The sequence below is a fragment of the Schistocerca piceifrons genome, chromosome 3 (assembly GCF_021461385.2).
Source record: "Schistocerca piceifrons isolate TAMUIC-IGC-003096 chromosome 3, iqSchPice1.1, whole genome shotgun sequence".
Lineage (NCBI taxonomy): Eukaryota > Metazoa > Arthropoda > Insecta > Orthoptera > Acrididae > Schistocerca > Schistocerca piceifrons.
The window spans coordinates 87,168,718-87,184,352 of NC_060140.1; the positions used below are offsets into that span (position 1 = coordinate 87,168,718).

Below are 15,635 nucleotides of genomic sequence, written 5' to 3' on the forward strand. Positions count from 1 at the left end.
GTTACAGCAAACATTAGTTGATAAGAGTGTAGAAAGGGGGTGGACCAATGGCCACATCGAAAATCTTTTACATTTGTACCATGAAGTACGTTGTTTGTCTGAATTAACACACAACAATGTAAAAAAATATGTAGTACAAAGAGATGGCTGAAACATTTCGGGACAGTATTCAAACTATGGACAAAGTGTTACTACATTAACAACAATGTCAAACGGGAGAATAACACGCATAAGTGCACAGCGTTTCCGGATGCGAGTGAAAATCAGACATTTCGTACAAGACATGAACATCATTTCTAACGACCTGTTTTTAGATGCTGAAAGCAAGTCAGATAAATACGTTTCATCACGGACGACTGATGATGCTTTACTTCAATAAAACGAAACGCGTGTGCTGGAAAAAACGCACATTTTCTTGTTGTTGCAAAGACGAAATTAAAATACTTTTAATAATTTCTCAAATAATCCCAGTAAGGTGTAGACCTATTGAAAGAAGCGTAAACGAAGGGCAGATGAGTTGACCACCAATAGATTGTTGCTTGTACAACGTTCATTATTGTTGGCTATTACCCGGCCCATAGCTATGTTACATCCATTATTTAACAGTTGTTAAGAGTTACTACACTCAACAAAGGCTCAAACAGCCAGCGACTGCCACAGTTTTCTTGCTACCGTCGTCTATACTTTCTCTCGCTGATATACACTATTTTAAAACTGGGAAAATGTACGGATGGCCAAAAATTCGACTCGCAGACCTTTCCCTGGCACGTGTGCCGTAGCGCTCAGCCGTTCTGGCACTTTTCCCGCACTGCCACGTCACATTATCCGAACATGAAGAGGGGCAAATTACGAACAGGCGAACGCGTCGCCTTTAAATGGCGGTGCAATCTCACTTTGTATGACTGTTTCATGTTTCACATTTCTCAACAACATATATTGAAAAGAACAAGTTTTCACTACTATTTATTTTTGGCGCACTGAAGACGGAATCCCAGTTTGATTTTACGAAGAGTACTCTACGGCATTGGATCCTTATGTCGCTTGCATTTATAGTGAAACTCTCGCCGAGCACAAAGTGCCAAGCAAATGAAAAAAGGCGCAGGTGACTCCAGTAAACAAGAAGGGTAGAAGAATGGACTTGCAAAATTACAGACCAACATCCCGAACTTCCGTTTGGTGCAGAAAAAATGGTTCAAATGGCTTTGAGCACTATGGGACTTAACATATGAGGTCATCAGTTCCCTAGAACTCAAGAACTACTTAAACGTAACTGACCTAAGGACATAACACACACATACACATACTGAGGCAGGATTCGAACTTGCGACCCTAGCGATCGCATGGTTTCAGACTGAAGCGCCTAGAACCGCTCGGCCACTCCGGCCGGCTATACTGCTAACTGTGAATGAAGGGAAACAGGCAGATTCGACATTTCTAGGTTTCCAGAAAGCATTTGACACAGTGCTCCATTGCAGGCTGTTAACGGAGGTACGAGCATATGGAGCAAGTTCACAGATATGTCAGTGATTCGAAGACATCTCAAATAATAGAACAAAGTATGTTATCCTTGACGGCGAGTGTTCATCAAAGACAGGGATATCGTCAGGAGTGCCCCAGGGAAGTGAGATAGCAACGCTGTTGTTTTCTACATACATCAATGATTTGGCGGACGAGATGGGCAGCAATCTGCAGTTGTTCGCTGATGGTGCTGTGGTGTACAGTAAAGTGTCAAAGTTGGTGACTGTAGGAAGATAAGACGACTTAGACAAAATTTGCTGTTGGTGTGATGAATGGCAGCTAACACTAAATGTGGATGAATGTAAGTTAATGCAGATGAGTAGGAAGATCAAACTTGTGATGTTCGGGTACAGTATTTCTGGTGAAATACTTGACAGTCAAGTCGTTTAAATATCTAGGAGTAACATTCCAAAGCGATATGAGGTGGAGCTTGCGTGTGAAAACTTTGGTAGAGAAGGGGAACTTTAGGAGAGAGGACAGTGGTTCACCAGTAAAGGAGAACGCATATAGGATGCCGGAGCAACCCGTTCTTGAGTGCTGCTCGAGTGCTTGAAATCCGTAACAGGTCGGACTGATGGAAGACATCGAAGCAATTCAGTGGCAGGCTGCTAGATTTGTTACTGGTAGGTTGGAACAACACAGAACTGTTACGGAGATGCTTCAGGACCTAAAATGTGGATCTCTGGAGGGATTGAAAAAATTTAGAGAACCAGGATTTGAGGCTGACTGCCAAACGATTCTACTGCCGTCATCACAAAGCGCACTTGGACTACGAAGGTAAGACACGAGAAATTAGGGCTCACGCGGCGTATAAATAGTCGTTTTTCCTTCGCTCTATTTGTGAGTGGGAACAAGATAGGAAATGACTGGTATTGGTACACGGTACCCTCTGCCGTGCAGCGTACCGTGACTTATGGAGTAGGTATGTAGTTGTAGATATACAGGGTGATTCAAAAAGAATACCACAACTTTAAAAATGTGTATTTAATGAAAGAAACATAATATAACCTTCTGTTATACATCATTACAAAGAGTATTTAAAAAGTTTTTTTTTCACTCAAAAACAAGTTCAGAGATGTTCAATATGGCCCCCTCCAGACACTCGAGCAATATCAACCCGATACTCCAACTCGTTCCACACTCTCTGTAGCATATCAGGCGTAACAGTTTGGATAGCTGCTGTTATTTCTCGTTTCAAATCATCAATGGTGGCTGGGAGAGGTGGCCGAAACACCATATCCTTAACATACCCCCATAAGAAAAAATCGCAGGGGTAAGATCAGGGCTTCTTGGAGGCCAGTGATGAAGTGCTCTGTCACGGGCTGCCTGGCGGCCGATCCATCGCCTCGGGTAGTTGACGTTCAGGTAGCCTTTTTCGTAGGACTCTCCATACAGTTGATTGTGGAATTTGCAGCCCTCTGCTAGCTCTGCGAGTCGATTTTCCTGGGCTGTGAACAAATGCTTGCTGGATGCGTGCTACATTTTCATCACTCGTTCTCGGCCGTCCAGAACTTTTCCCTTTGCACAAACACCCATTCTCTGTAAACTGTTTATACCAACGTTTAATACACCACCTATCAGGAGGTTTAAAACCATACTTCGTTCGAAATGCACGTTGAACAACTGTCGTCGATTCACTTCTCCCGTACTCAATAACACAAAAAGCTTTGTGTTGAGCGGTCGCCATCTTAGCATCAACTGACGCTGACGCCTAGTCAACAGCGCCTCAAGCGAACAAATGTACAACTAAATGAAACTTTATAGCTCCCTTAATTCGTGGACAGATAGTGGTTAGCTCTGCCTTTCGTCGTTGCAGAGTTTTAAGTTCCTAAAGTTGTGGTATTCTTTTTGAATCACCCTGTATAACTTTTACCTTGTACAAACTGTCGGCAAGCGGACAGGCGCGGATAGTTTCATAGATTTCAGCACTCAGCTGCCACATAATCATCTTTTATTCAGTTTCATGATCGAAAAAAATGTCACTCACTCACACACACACACACACACACACACACACACACACACGTATGTATGTTGATCGAAATACACAATAGCAGCACTTTTGTAACCTCATTACGGAGACGTACAAACTCTGCCTGAGGAAATAAATGTAGACGTCCTGGACAGTTTTTATGTTAACGGGATTGGTCTTCAAAGATGGACTTACCTCGTACATCAATTAGTTACTTCAGCACGTGCCCGGGGGCGCTTTCAACTGAAACGGCAAACTGTCTCGCAAACAACTGAAAGGCAAATGTTACATTGGCAGTGTCCTCAAAACGTTACGATACTTAAGAGGCTACAATGAATCCTTGAAACCTCGCATGTTCTTTAACGTCGTTGAGCTTAGAGATTTGAACAACGCGACTTTCCTTTTAAGTGCATCCCGATCAAATCAGAAAAAAGTTGTTCCTCGCCTTACAATTTCTTACTGTTCCTATTCTTTGCGTTTCTTCCCCTTGTGTATGTTCTGTTTTGTTGTTCTACTGTGTTTACCTTGTACCCATTTTCTATGGTGAACTGTCTCATTATGTTTAGTTCTTGTGTGTAGCTATGTCTGTCCACTGGAATTCTGTTCAGTTGTCAAGGAAGTATATGAGTCTGGCCTATTTGTGGGCTGTTGGGTGGTTTGACATGTTGTGAATTATTGTGGAGGTTTTTTTAAATATTGCGGACTAGTATTTGGGCTTTTTATTTTTCGTGTGATGTCTAGGAAATGTATTGTTTCTCTGTTTCGCTTTCAAGGATGAAGCGGACAGTACTGATATCTTTATGTAACTGTAGCATAGCGCCATGTGTTTCATCTATCATGCTAATTGTGTCACTAACATAACGGCACATGTATAGTACTTTGCACTATTTAGGTTTTATAATTTCATCAAGGATTTTGTTTTCAATGTGGTTAAGAAAGATGCTTGCCATCAAGCCACGTACGACTGATCTCTTCACGAGTCCTTTCTGTAGGATGCAGAATTCCTCTTTAAATTTGAAATAATTTAGCTTTGCAATTACTTTGAAAAGAGTTGAGACTCTTTCTGCCTGTGTTTCTGGGATAATTTTTTCTCAGTTGCCTTTCAATTATTGTGATTGTTCCATCAATTGATAGGTGAATGTACATTGATGTGATGTCAAATGAGAGTAGTATTGCTGTGTTGCGTATATTCATAGATTTTATTTTTCGGTTAGGTCACTGGTGTTTGCTAGGCTTCTGTTTGTGGACGTATAGTGTTTTTGTAGAAAATTGTGCATGTGTTTCGCTATTATCACAGGATGGTGCAGTTCTGAAATTTGTCATAGATCTGATCAGAACATCAGGCTTTGGAGAAGGTTGATTTGTTGCTGTGGCGCATCGAATGTCACAGCCCAGTAAAGCGAAAATCCAGCAGTGCTGATTATCAGTTCTGTTTTCAGCTTTGTGTGTGATATTGTATGCATCTAACTATGATACGAGCGTAAAAGTTTCAACGAAACAATAAACGCACCATCCTCCACAATGTTACTGCTACGTTATTAATGTGGACGCCATATGTAACAGCTGACAGCAGCTCAATATTGTCGTGGAAGATAATAGCATGCCGGAGATTAATTTTGAAGAAATTAATAACAGACTATTGGTGTGGAGGAACTTCAGACTACATGTTAACTGTAAGAGTACAATCATGACAGTGTTGAAAAACAAATTTATGTAGCCTATAGGACATGGGGAACCAAAGTATGCCTAGGATTAAAAATTGTAAAACTTCATTAAAATTTATTGGTAAGGTAAAGAGGAATGTTATTAGTTATCTACACTCCTGGAAATTGAAATAAGAACACCAGGAAGGGGAAACTTTATTGACACATTCCTGGGGTCAGATACATCACATGATCACACTGACAGAACCACAGGCACATAGACACAGGCAACAGAGCATGCACAATGTCGGCACTAGTACAGTGTATATCCACCTTTCGCAGCAATGCAGGCTGCTATTCTCCCATGGAGACGATCGTAGAGATGCTGGATGTAGTCCTGTGGAACGGCTTGCCATGCCATTTCCACCTGGCGCCTCAGTTGGACCAGCGTTCGTGCTGGACGTGCAGACCGCGTGAGACGACGCTTCATCCAGTCCCAAACATGCTCAATGGGGGACAGATCCGGAGATCTTGCTGGCCAGGGTAGTTGACTTACACCTTCTAGAGCACGTTGGGTGGCACGAGATACATGCGGACGTGCATTGTCCTGTTGGAACAGCAAGTTCCCTTGCCGGTCTAGGAATGGTAGAACGATGGGTTCGATGACGGTTTGGATGTACCGTGCACTATTCAGTGTCCCCTCGACCATCACCAGTGGTGTACGGCCAGTGTAGGAGATCGCTCCCCACACCATGATGCCGGGTGTTGGCCCTGTGTGCCTCGGTCGTATGCAGTCCTGATTGTGGCGCTCACCTGCACGGCGCCAAACACGCATACGACCATCATTGGCACCAAGGCAGAAGCGACTCTCATCGCTGAAGACGACACGTCTCCATTCGTCCCTCCATTCACGCCTGTCGCGACACCACTGGAGGCGGGCTGCACGATGTTGGGGCGTGAGCGGAAGACGGCCTAACGGTGTGCGGGACCGTAGCCCAGCTTCATGGAGACGGTTGCGAATGGTCCTCGCCGATACCCCAGGAGCAACAGTGTCCCTAATTTGCTGGGAAGTGGCGGTGCGGTCCCCTACGGCACTGCGTAGGATCCTACGGTCTTGGCGTGCATCCGTGCGTCGCTGCGCTCCGGTCCCAGGTCGACGGGCACGTGCACCTTCCGCCGACCACAGGCGACAACATCGATGTACTGTGGAGACCTCACGCCCCACGTGTTGAGCAATTGGGCAGTACGTCCACCCGGCCTCCCGCATGCCCACTATACGCCCTCACTCAAAGTCCGTCAACTGCACATACGGTTCACGTCCACGCTGTCGCGGCATGCTACCAGTGTTAAAGACTGCGATGGAGCTCCGTATGCCACGGCAAACTGGCTGACACTGACGGCGGCGGTGCACAAATGCTGCGCAGCTAGCGCCATTCGACGGCCAACACCGCGGTTCCTGGTGTGTCCGCTGTGCCGTGCGTGTGATCATTGCTTGTACAGCCCTCTCGCAGTGTCCGGAGCAAGTATGGTGGGTCTGACACACCGGTGTCAATGTGTTCTTTTTTCCATTTCCAGGAGTGTATATTAGGATAGACTGATACACGTACCTTGAAAGCCAGCAACGCTTCATAAAATGTTCGAAATATCGATAGGAGGTTTTGGATGAGTGGTAGTGTGGAAAGGAACAAAGAGTGAAAATTTCATTCTGGAAACAAATATTTTTGTTAATTTCTGAGATCCATATGTTATTCTCAACAGAATTTGACAGTATTTTGCTGTATTATTATTATTAGTCACATTATCTTTTTGAGTTACTTGCGTAACTGATTTATTTTTAACAGTGCTTGACAACTATTTAAGTAAAACTTAACATTCACAGATAAACATTTAACAAATGAATGTGGTAAATGTGCGGGTGAAATTCTCCTAGGAAGAGCAGTTTCAAACCTGGCAGACTATATTTACATAGCACTAGATGTGAATTCTTTTCCTGTTGTAGACATTATTGGCTACTTTCTCGACACGGTTAACGGAAATTAACCCAATTAGCCGAGAACACACTCATCGCAAATATTTTTTTGAATTACTTTCGATTGCTCTTTAAGGAAAATATGTTACGATACAATGACTCCTAACATACGTTGCTTTAGCGTTTCATAGAATTAATGGGAAAGGCGATAAAAGTGAAGCCGATGTCCCCCAACTCGTAAACTCGCAACTACTTGAATCAGAGGTCATGACATATATACGGGGTGTTCAAAAAGTCTCTCCGCAGTTCCGTATGATTATTCGCCTGCCTGGGTTTTTCACCGAAACAATAAACGCACAACGATACTGCAGTGATATTCTGTACCCATTCATAGGAGAACTTGGGTTAAGTGAAATTCTGAGCGGTTATTTTCGTCAAGATGGTGGAACCGCGCATACAGCTCGCGTTTCAATGCTACTGCTTGCTGATGTTTTTGGGGATCGCCTAATTTCACAGGAACTTCTGCCTCCACGGATGCCTGACCTAGCACCACCTGACTTTTTCTTCTGGGGTGCAGAGAAAGCAACTGTCTATAAAAACGTCCAAAATCCATCGATGAATTGAAAACTGCAATATCCACTTTCACTGCGTCTGTTACAGAAGAAATGTTACAGCTTGTGTTTGGAAACATGATTAGACGTATTGAATTGTGTATTCAACAACAGTAGGGACACTTTCAACATTTAATGTGAAAATTTGTAAGTAAAAATGAATATCAAATAAATTAGTAACTTGTATTGCACTGAGTTTCATTTCGGTATGTTGAATGCGGCATACGGCACGCGCGGCTAACATTCATACGGCACTGAGGAAAGACTTTTTAACACCCCGTACTAGGATTGATACTGAAAGTCGTCAATCAGTTCACTTCTCATATAATATTGGGGTTTTAAATTAACATGTTCGCGGGGTATATTCTCTGTATCTGCGTTTGTTCCTATTTCTCATGTAAGGTGGAAAATCACGCTGGGTACCTAATTTGAGTGTGTTGAATATTCATTTTATTGATATTAATAGTCAGCACAACATGTGCGCCATCTGTCCTAAACATGGATGGTCGATCGTTTTGAATGAATGTGGGTGTAATTAGAAACGCCTGCAACTGGGTTAATTCAGGTGGAATTCTTAGTTTAATTTTGTTGTAGCAGACTGGAAAGACAGTTGAACATAATATTTGAAGTCCTCTCCTGTGACAAAAGTCTGTCGCAACATTCAGTTTTTTTCTGATAGCAGGAAACGCATGCAACCTCGGGCCAAATCGTCTTGCTGATTGGTCAGTGCATCCCTACGAAGTTTTTTCGTCCTCTGTACGCGCAACAGAGGAAGTTAGGATTTTGACTGGGAGTTACCGGGGCACGGACGACTTGGATCGCAGTTCCATTTAACGTAGATTCAGATGGTAGCGAACTTGGTCCTTAATTGGCCTTAATTCACTTTATGTATCGTGTGCCCAGTTAACTTTCAAGATTATTTTTGCTGTGAGTGACGAACCGCCTTTGAAGATTGACCAGTTGTTAATGCAAAGTGGCGAAATTTACTCTCGATTACTCGGGGAGTTTGAATCTTTGTGTGTGGGCAATATCGCGTCCATGATACGGCCCTTAATTCACTCAATACTTTGTGACAAATTGTACGTTATCACCGTTTGGTTGTGTGGAAGCATACCATATTACTGTTTATATGTCATCCATGTAAGTGCAGTTTCAGGAGTAAGCTCCATCTGTCAAATAAATGAGCATTATACAGCTACTTAGATCGTTGAACTTCACCACAATGTACAGAGCGCCACCTCCCCCTGCCCCCCCCCCCCCCACCACCACTCCTGCAGTCTTAAGCCTCAATAATCTGTTCCAGAAAACTATTTGGAACGTTTAATAAAGGGCAAACTTTCATTGGTCGCTGCATGTTCACTAATTAAATTTTCGATAGCAATTTCAAACTGACGATAGAAACTAGCGTAATATTAAATGAAAATTCATGGAACTTCAAACGATTTGGCATTCAGCGGCTCAGTTATGGTTAAGCACTGTTATTGTGCAACAGTTAGCTCTTACATACGAAACATCCTTGGTACAAGGTGAAAGAGCAGGACAAACACACTAACGCCACCTTTAAAAGCTCACCTCGGCTTTCTGTTTCAGCTCGAGGTGACTTTACAATATGCTGGCCAACTTTGGCCTTTCATTGTTTCACAATTCACAGCCATTTATGTACACATACAAAACACTTAATCGCAACAACTGTCAGTCATTATAATTCTGCTCAGTCCAAGGACTTCCGAATGTGATAGAAAGAGGACGAAATTCACTTAGTATTTGGTAGGTACAAAGGTGACAAGTAACAGTAGTACAGCAAAAACATTCCTCACTTTTTAGCACTATCACGTGCCAAAAGTCTATTACTTAGGTGCATGCATCCAGAGAGAAGACAGACGATCGGATAAAAGTAGTTGCAGGAAAGGCAGCTAACTGCAAAAATCACAAGCAAAAGTAATACACAAGCAAAATAAGTAGCTCAAAAAACACTCGTTTCCGAGGTTCTTTAGTATTGATAGTCTGGGACACTTAGTTACCAGGAAGAACTAATAGGGAAGATAGTAAACATCCAAAGACGGGAGACACCTTTCACAGGGCCGGCCGCGGTGGTCTAGCGGTTCTAGGCGCGCAGTCCGGAACCGCGCGACTGCTACGGACGCAGGTTCGAATCCTGCCTCGGGCATGGATGTGTGTGATGTCCTTAAGTTGTTAGGTTTAAGTAGTTCTAAGTTCTAGGGGACTGATGACCGCAGATGTTAAGTCCCATAGTGCTCAGAGCCATTTGAGCCAACACCTTTCACAGGCGTTTGTTCAGTAAACTCGAGAGAACCGCGGGGATGTTCTTCAAACTGCAGTGTCAGATGCTGCAAGAAAAGCTTTCCCAAACACAGGTTTACAATTAAAACTGCAAGGTCGTACGTAAGGAAGAAGAGTTTACAGACTTATGACTTCCTTTTTTTATTAAAACCGACCCCAAAGTACAAAACAAAACAGCACATGGTTACGTGCACAATTTTTGTTTAAAATTTTATGTAAGGAGAAAAAATATATATGGGGGAAACAATTTGTCTACTGGTTTATATGCCTTGCTATCGTAGTTAACACTCACTGCAAAAAAGAGAACGAAACGGCATATTTTACAGCAAAGCATTTCCTTTGCTGCAGACAGTATTGACACAAAACCGGAACATTGTTGTTTAGAAGAAATGCATAACCCCCGTCCGTGGAATTGTTTACTAGGGTGTGTAAAAAGCTGAATTAAGGGTCAAGAGCTTCTCGAAATGTCTGTTAACAGTTTTCCCTTTACAGATTACTCTATAAATGCTCGTACCACACATATTAAAAATACGTGGCCTGTGTCTGTCCAAAAAGTTTTGGAGATTTCTTGCTAACAGAGCGTCCCCATTGTATACTACGCGCATATATTTATAGTGTGTATGTATTAAGAAGTATATATTAAGAAGGAATGTATATCTGCCTGAACGTTCAGAGAGTATCGGATAAACAATTGAAGTAAATAAGTCAAGAACTTCTCGAGACATCTGGAAACAACCTTTCCCCTTTAGATATTGTATTTATATATTATACATATTTAAAAAATATGTAGCCTATGTCCGCCCGAACGTGTATTAGAGTAGCGTATACAAATTTGATGTAAATCGGTCAGGAACATATCGATAGTTTTGCTAACATTTTCACTTCATAAATCTAAAATTTACAGCTTATGTAGATTCGAATGATTATGAGAGCATCATGTAAATATATAAAGTAAATCGGTTAAGAACTTTTCGAGTTGTTCTGTTGTTCCTCTACTATGTAACCGATTGAGGAGACAATCTGAGCAGCCGTCTTAGGTTGTTTGCTGATGATGCTGTGGTTTATCGTCTAGTAAAATCAGAAAATCAAAACAAATTGCAAAACGATTTAGAAGAGATATCTGAATGGTGCGAAAATTGGCAGTTGACCATGAATAATGAAAAGTGTGAGGTCATCCACAACAGTACTAAAACGAATTCTTTGAACTTCGGTTACACGATAAATTAGTATAATCTAAAGGCCGTAAACTGAACTAAACACCTAGAAATTTTAATTACGAACAATTTAAATTGGAAAGAACACGTAGAAAATGTTGTGGAGAAGGCAAACCAAAGACTGTTTTATTGGCAGGACACTTCTGAAAGTGTAACATCTACTAATGAGACTGCCTACACTACGCTTGTCCGTCCTCTTTTGGAGTACTGCTGGGCGGTCCGAGATCCTTACCAGATAGGATTAACAGAGTAAATCGGGAAAGTTCAACAAAGAGCAGCACGTTTTGCATTATCGCGAAATATGGGAGACAGTGTCACGGACATGGTATAGGATGAACACAACTAAAACAAAGGCGTTTCTCGTTGGGGCGGAATCTTCTCACGAAATTCCGATCACTAACTTTCTCCCCCGAATGCGAAAATATTTTGACGCCGACCTACATAGGGAGAAACGATCATCATAATAAAATACGGCAAAACGGAGCTCGCACGCATAGAGTAAATATCTCTGGAGTGAGCATTCACATGCGCAGAACAGATTTTGTGTTGTCAACATACATTGCCGGCCTGGTCACGTGTTCTCGGGACGTCGTTGTGTTTGTCCGTATAGCGCCCTGTATATTTAGAATGTCACTACATCCCTAGTACAGACGGATTCTTTTCGTACGTGCCGTGGATTATTTATATATGTTGCGCAGACATTTTAACTGTATCCGTTTGATACCGGGAATAAACCAGCTACGTAACTTTTAAGGGCAAGTGATATTACATTCTGCTTCTTTGCGATAGGTTTCACAGTTGAGATACACTCGATTTTTTGTAGTTTTCGATGTGATACGGCACTTTATAGTATTGCGGAGCCTGACGTACATTTTTGCGGTGATGGTCTTGCAAAACGACTTGACAGTACGCTAGTCTCCGAAAAACACCGAATTTGCCACACATTAGCGATTATATCCCTGCTAATTCGTCTTTTTTTCTGCTATTTCTACGTATTTATTTTCTCGTTTTTGCGAATTAAAGCACAATTTTTCTTACTGGTGACACTTTGAAGTATTTATTTAACGCATTTTACGTACTTGCTCCCAGTTTATTAAATAAATAGTAGACTGAGTAATCTATACACATAATCGGCAAGTCACTGAAAAATGCATGGAGGATAGTATTTGCTGAAACAACTAACCATTCCCTTTCCTGTTCCACTAACAAATTTACGAGAGGAAGCGATTGTTTGTAATCTTTTGTACGAGCCGTAATATCGATTATATAGTCATAAAATCGTAGAAAAATAGGTTTACAGAATCAAGCCTTAATTATAATGCGTCTCGAAATTTTTAAACATATACAGTGTCTCTTACTAATATGATAACTATAATTAGAGCTACATTGTATGTACCCATGAAAAGTTACTATCCCTCCTTTCACATATTTTTCTTTGCATTCGTAGCAACAACAGTAATTTACCATCGCTATTACACTATCAACAAACGGTGAAATAACAATAAAAGCTCTTGATATTATAAACTTCAAACGCTGCAGAAAGCACACACGCACAGCGAAGTCCCGAAAACACGTGACAATCCTGGTTCAATGTTGACAACATGCGCAGAACACAATGCTCACTCCAGAGATATTTACTCTATGCTCGCACGGAAATATGTAGTGCGTTTTCTGCGCGCTGTTCGAGGATGGAGTAATAGAGAATTATTCTGAAGGTGGTTCGATGAACTATCTGCCAGACACGTGTGATCTGCAGAAGATCCATAAGAAGAAGATTTGGAATAAAAATTTAAAGAGCGTCTTATCTTTGTATAGTAGTATGGATATAGATTAAAACAAGACAGTTCGGTACAAATACGCAAAAAATACAAAACGGCTGTGAATGTATAAATGGAACAGGTTGGTGGTACTGTTTTTACAAGGTGACTAATAAGTCGAAACTTAGAAGAGAGGCGGTGCCAAGCAGAGTTTGATCGAAATGAATTCGCGTACTGGTAGTGTGGTAAATGTTGAGTATCTTCAAGGTCTTCTAAGCATTTAAGCCTTAGCTCTTTGCTTGTTATTTGTTCCTATAAAAACGCGTTATATAAGGCGTTCACTGACCTCAGTAACTAAGGAAGCTTTTCCGTGGGCGTTGGCTACGCACGAGGTGTGAGCAAGTGTAGGTCGGGTACAGTTGCTCAGTCCTCGCACTGCTAGCGTCCCGGCCACTGACTGCCGGCTGCTGAGTCTTCGCCAACGTTTTATAACGGGCGCGACCTTGACGTGCGCAGTGTTGCATCATCGCTGCTAACTCGCACCAACTCGGCGCGGCGCGGCAGAGATACTAGACCGTTAAGATAAAGCTCGCGTCGCGGTGCACGTGGTATTTTCGATGATTGGATGCTACGATAAGTGTGTCTCAAAACGTGGTGATTAAATAATACACGCAGTTGTGTAACAAGTCGCGTTCTGGAGTGAATACGAACGTACTGAACAGACAAAATACAACTCTGATAACTGCCATCCTATGGAAATTTGACGAATATTTGCAGCTCCTCACCTATCTGCGTAGCAGAGGTAAATAACGCAAGCTCAAGTTCTAGTGTTAGAAATTTTGCACACTCATTGTTTGCACACTCATGTTCAGAAAGAAACAGAACGCCTTGAACGACTCATTCCTATTCACAGGATATTTTTTTTATTTTATTTACGCGTCAAGTTCCGTAGGACCAAATTGAGGAGTAAATCTCCAAGGTCGTGGAACGTGTCAGTACATGAAATCACAACATAAAAGTAATACCAGATAAAAATAAATGTTTATGAACCTGAAAAAAGTCAGTCCATAAGTTTAAGTAAACGCAAACAACAATACAATAAGAATCAGCTTAATTTTTCAAGGAACTCTTCGACAGAATAGGAGTGACCCATGAGGAAACTTCAGTTTCGATTTGAAGGCATGTGGATTACTGCTAAGATTTTTGAATTCGAGTGGTAGCTTATTGAAAATGGATGCGTCAGTGTGCTGCACACCTTTCTGCACAAGAGTTAAGGAAGTCCGATCCAAATGCAGGCTTGATTTCTGCCGATTATTAAGCGAGAGAAAGCTGCTTATTCTTGGGAATAAAGTAATATTGTTAACAAGAAATGACAGTAAGGAATTATATATTGAGAGGCCAATGTCAAAATACCCAGACTAGTGAACAGGGGTCGACGAGAGTTTCGAGAACTTACCTGCTTCTGAGACAAAAATATCTTTTAGAATGGGAAGAGTTACCCCAAAATATAATCCCATAGAACATAAGCGAATAAAAATAAGCAAAGTAGACTAATTATCGTGTCGAACGATCACTCACTTCAGATACCGTTCGACAAGATCCTGAACGTGGACTTCCCACGACAGCTTACTATCTGAAATTTGAACTGTTCAGTTTCACTAATCATATGCCCGTTCTGTGAAATTAAAACGTCAGCTTTAGTTGTATTATGTGTTATAAATTGTAAAAACTGAGTCTTACTGTGATTTGACATTAGTTTATTTTCTACAGACCATGAACTTAGGTCATGTACTGCACTATTTGAAACTGTGCCAATGTTGCACACAACATCCTTTGCTACCAAGCTAGTGTAATCAGCAAAAAGAAATATTTTAGATATGCCTGTAATACTAGAGGGCACATCATTTATATAAATAACAAACAGGAATGGCCCCAACGCTGATCCCTGGGGCAACCCCCATTTGACAGTACTCCACTAGACCCCACATCAAACAGTTATCAACGTAGCGAATAATGACCTTTTGCTGCCTGTTGCTAAAGTAAGAGGTGAACCAATTGTGAGCTACTCCCCATATTCCGTAATGGTCCTACTTCTGAAGCAATATCTTGTGATCAACACAATCAAATGCCTTAGTTAAATCAAAAAATATGCCAAGCGTTCGAAACCTTTTGATTAACCCATCTAGTACCTCAGAGAGAAAAGCATCTTCACTTGTTAAACGACTTCTAAATCCGAACTGTACATTTGATAGCAAATTGTGTGATATAAAATGATCATTTATCTTTACATACACAGCTTTTTCAGTAACTTTTGCAAACACTGATGGCATAGAAATAGGTCTAAAATTATCTACATTATACTTTTCTCCCTTTTTATAAAGGGGCTTTACAGCTGAGTATTTAAATCGCTCAAGAAACTGACCATTTTTAAAGGAAAAATTACAAATATGGCTAAATACAGGGCTAACATGTGCAGCACAGTACTTTAATATTCTGCTAGGCACTCCATCATATCCATGAATTTCCTTAGTCTTCAGTGATTTAATTATTGAATCAATTTGCCCCTTTTCTGGATCACAGAGGAGTATTTCAGACATCAATCTTGGAGAGGTATTTGCAAATTAAGTCATATGATTCACTGTAGAAACTA

At 41.5% G+C, this 15,635-nt stretch overlaps 1 protein-coding gene across 1 annotated transcript in view; it reads right to left on the reverse strand.

Annotated features, from left to right (window-relative positions):
* Window positions 1–13,457, reverse strand: part of LOC124787913 (UDP-glucosyltransferase 2-like) — a 48,780-nt gene extending 35,323 nt beyond the window's left edge. The window contains exon 1 of the mRNA XM_047254899.1: window positions 13,332–13,457. The gene's annotated coding sequence lies outside the window, so the exon portion shown is untranslated. The remainder of the gene's footprint in view (window positions 1–13,331) is intronic.
* Between the last annotated feature and the right edge of the window lie 2,178 nt (window positions 13,458–15,635).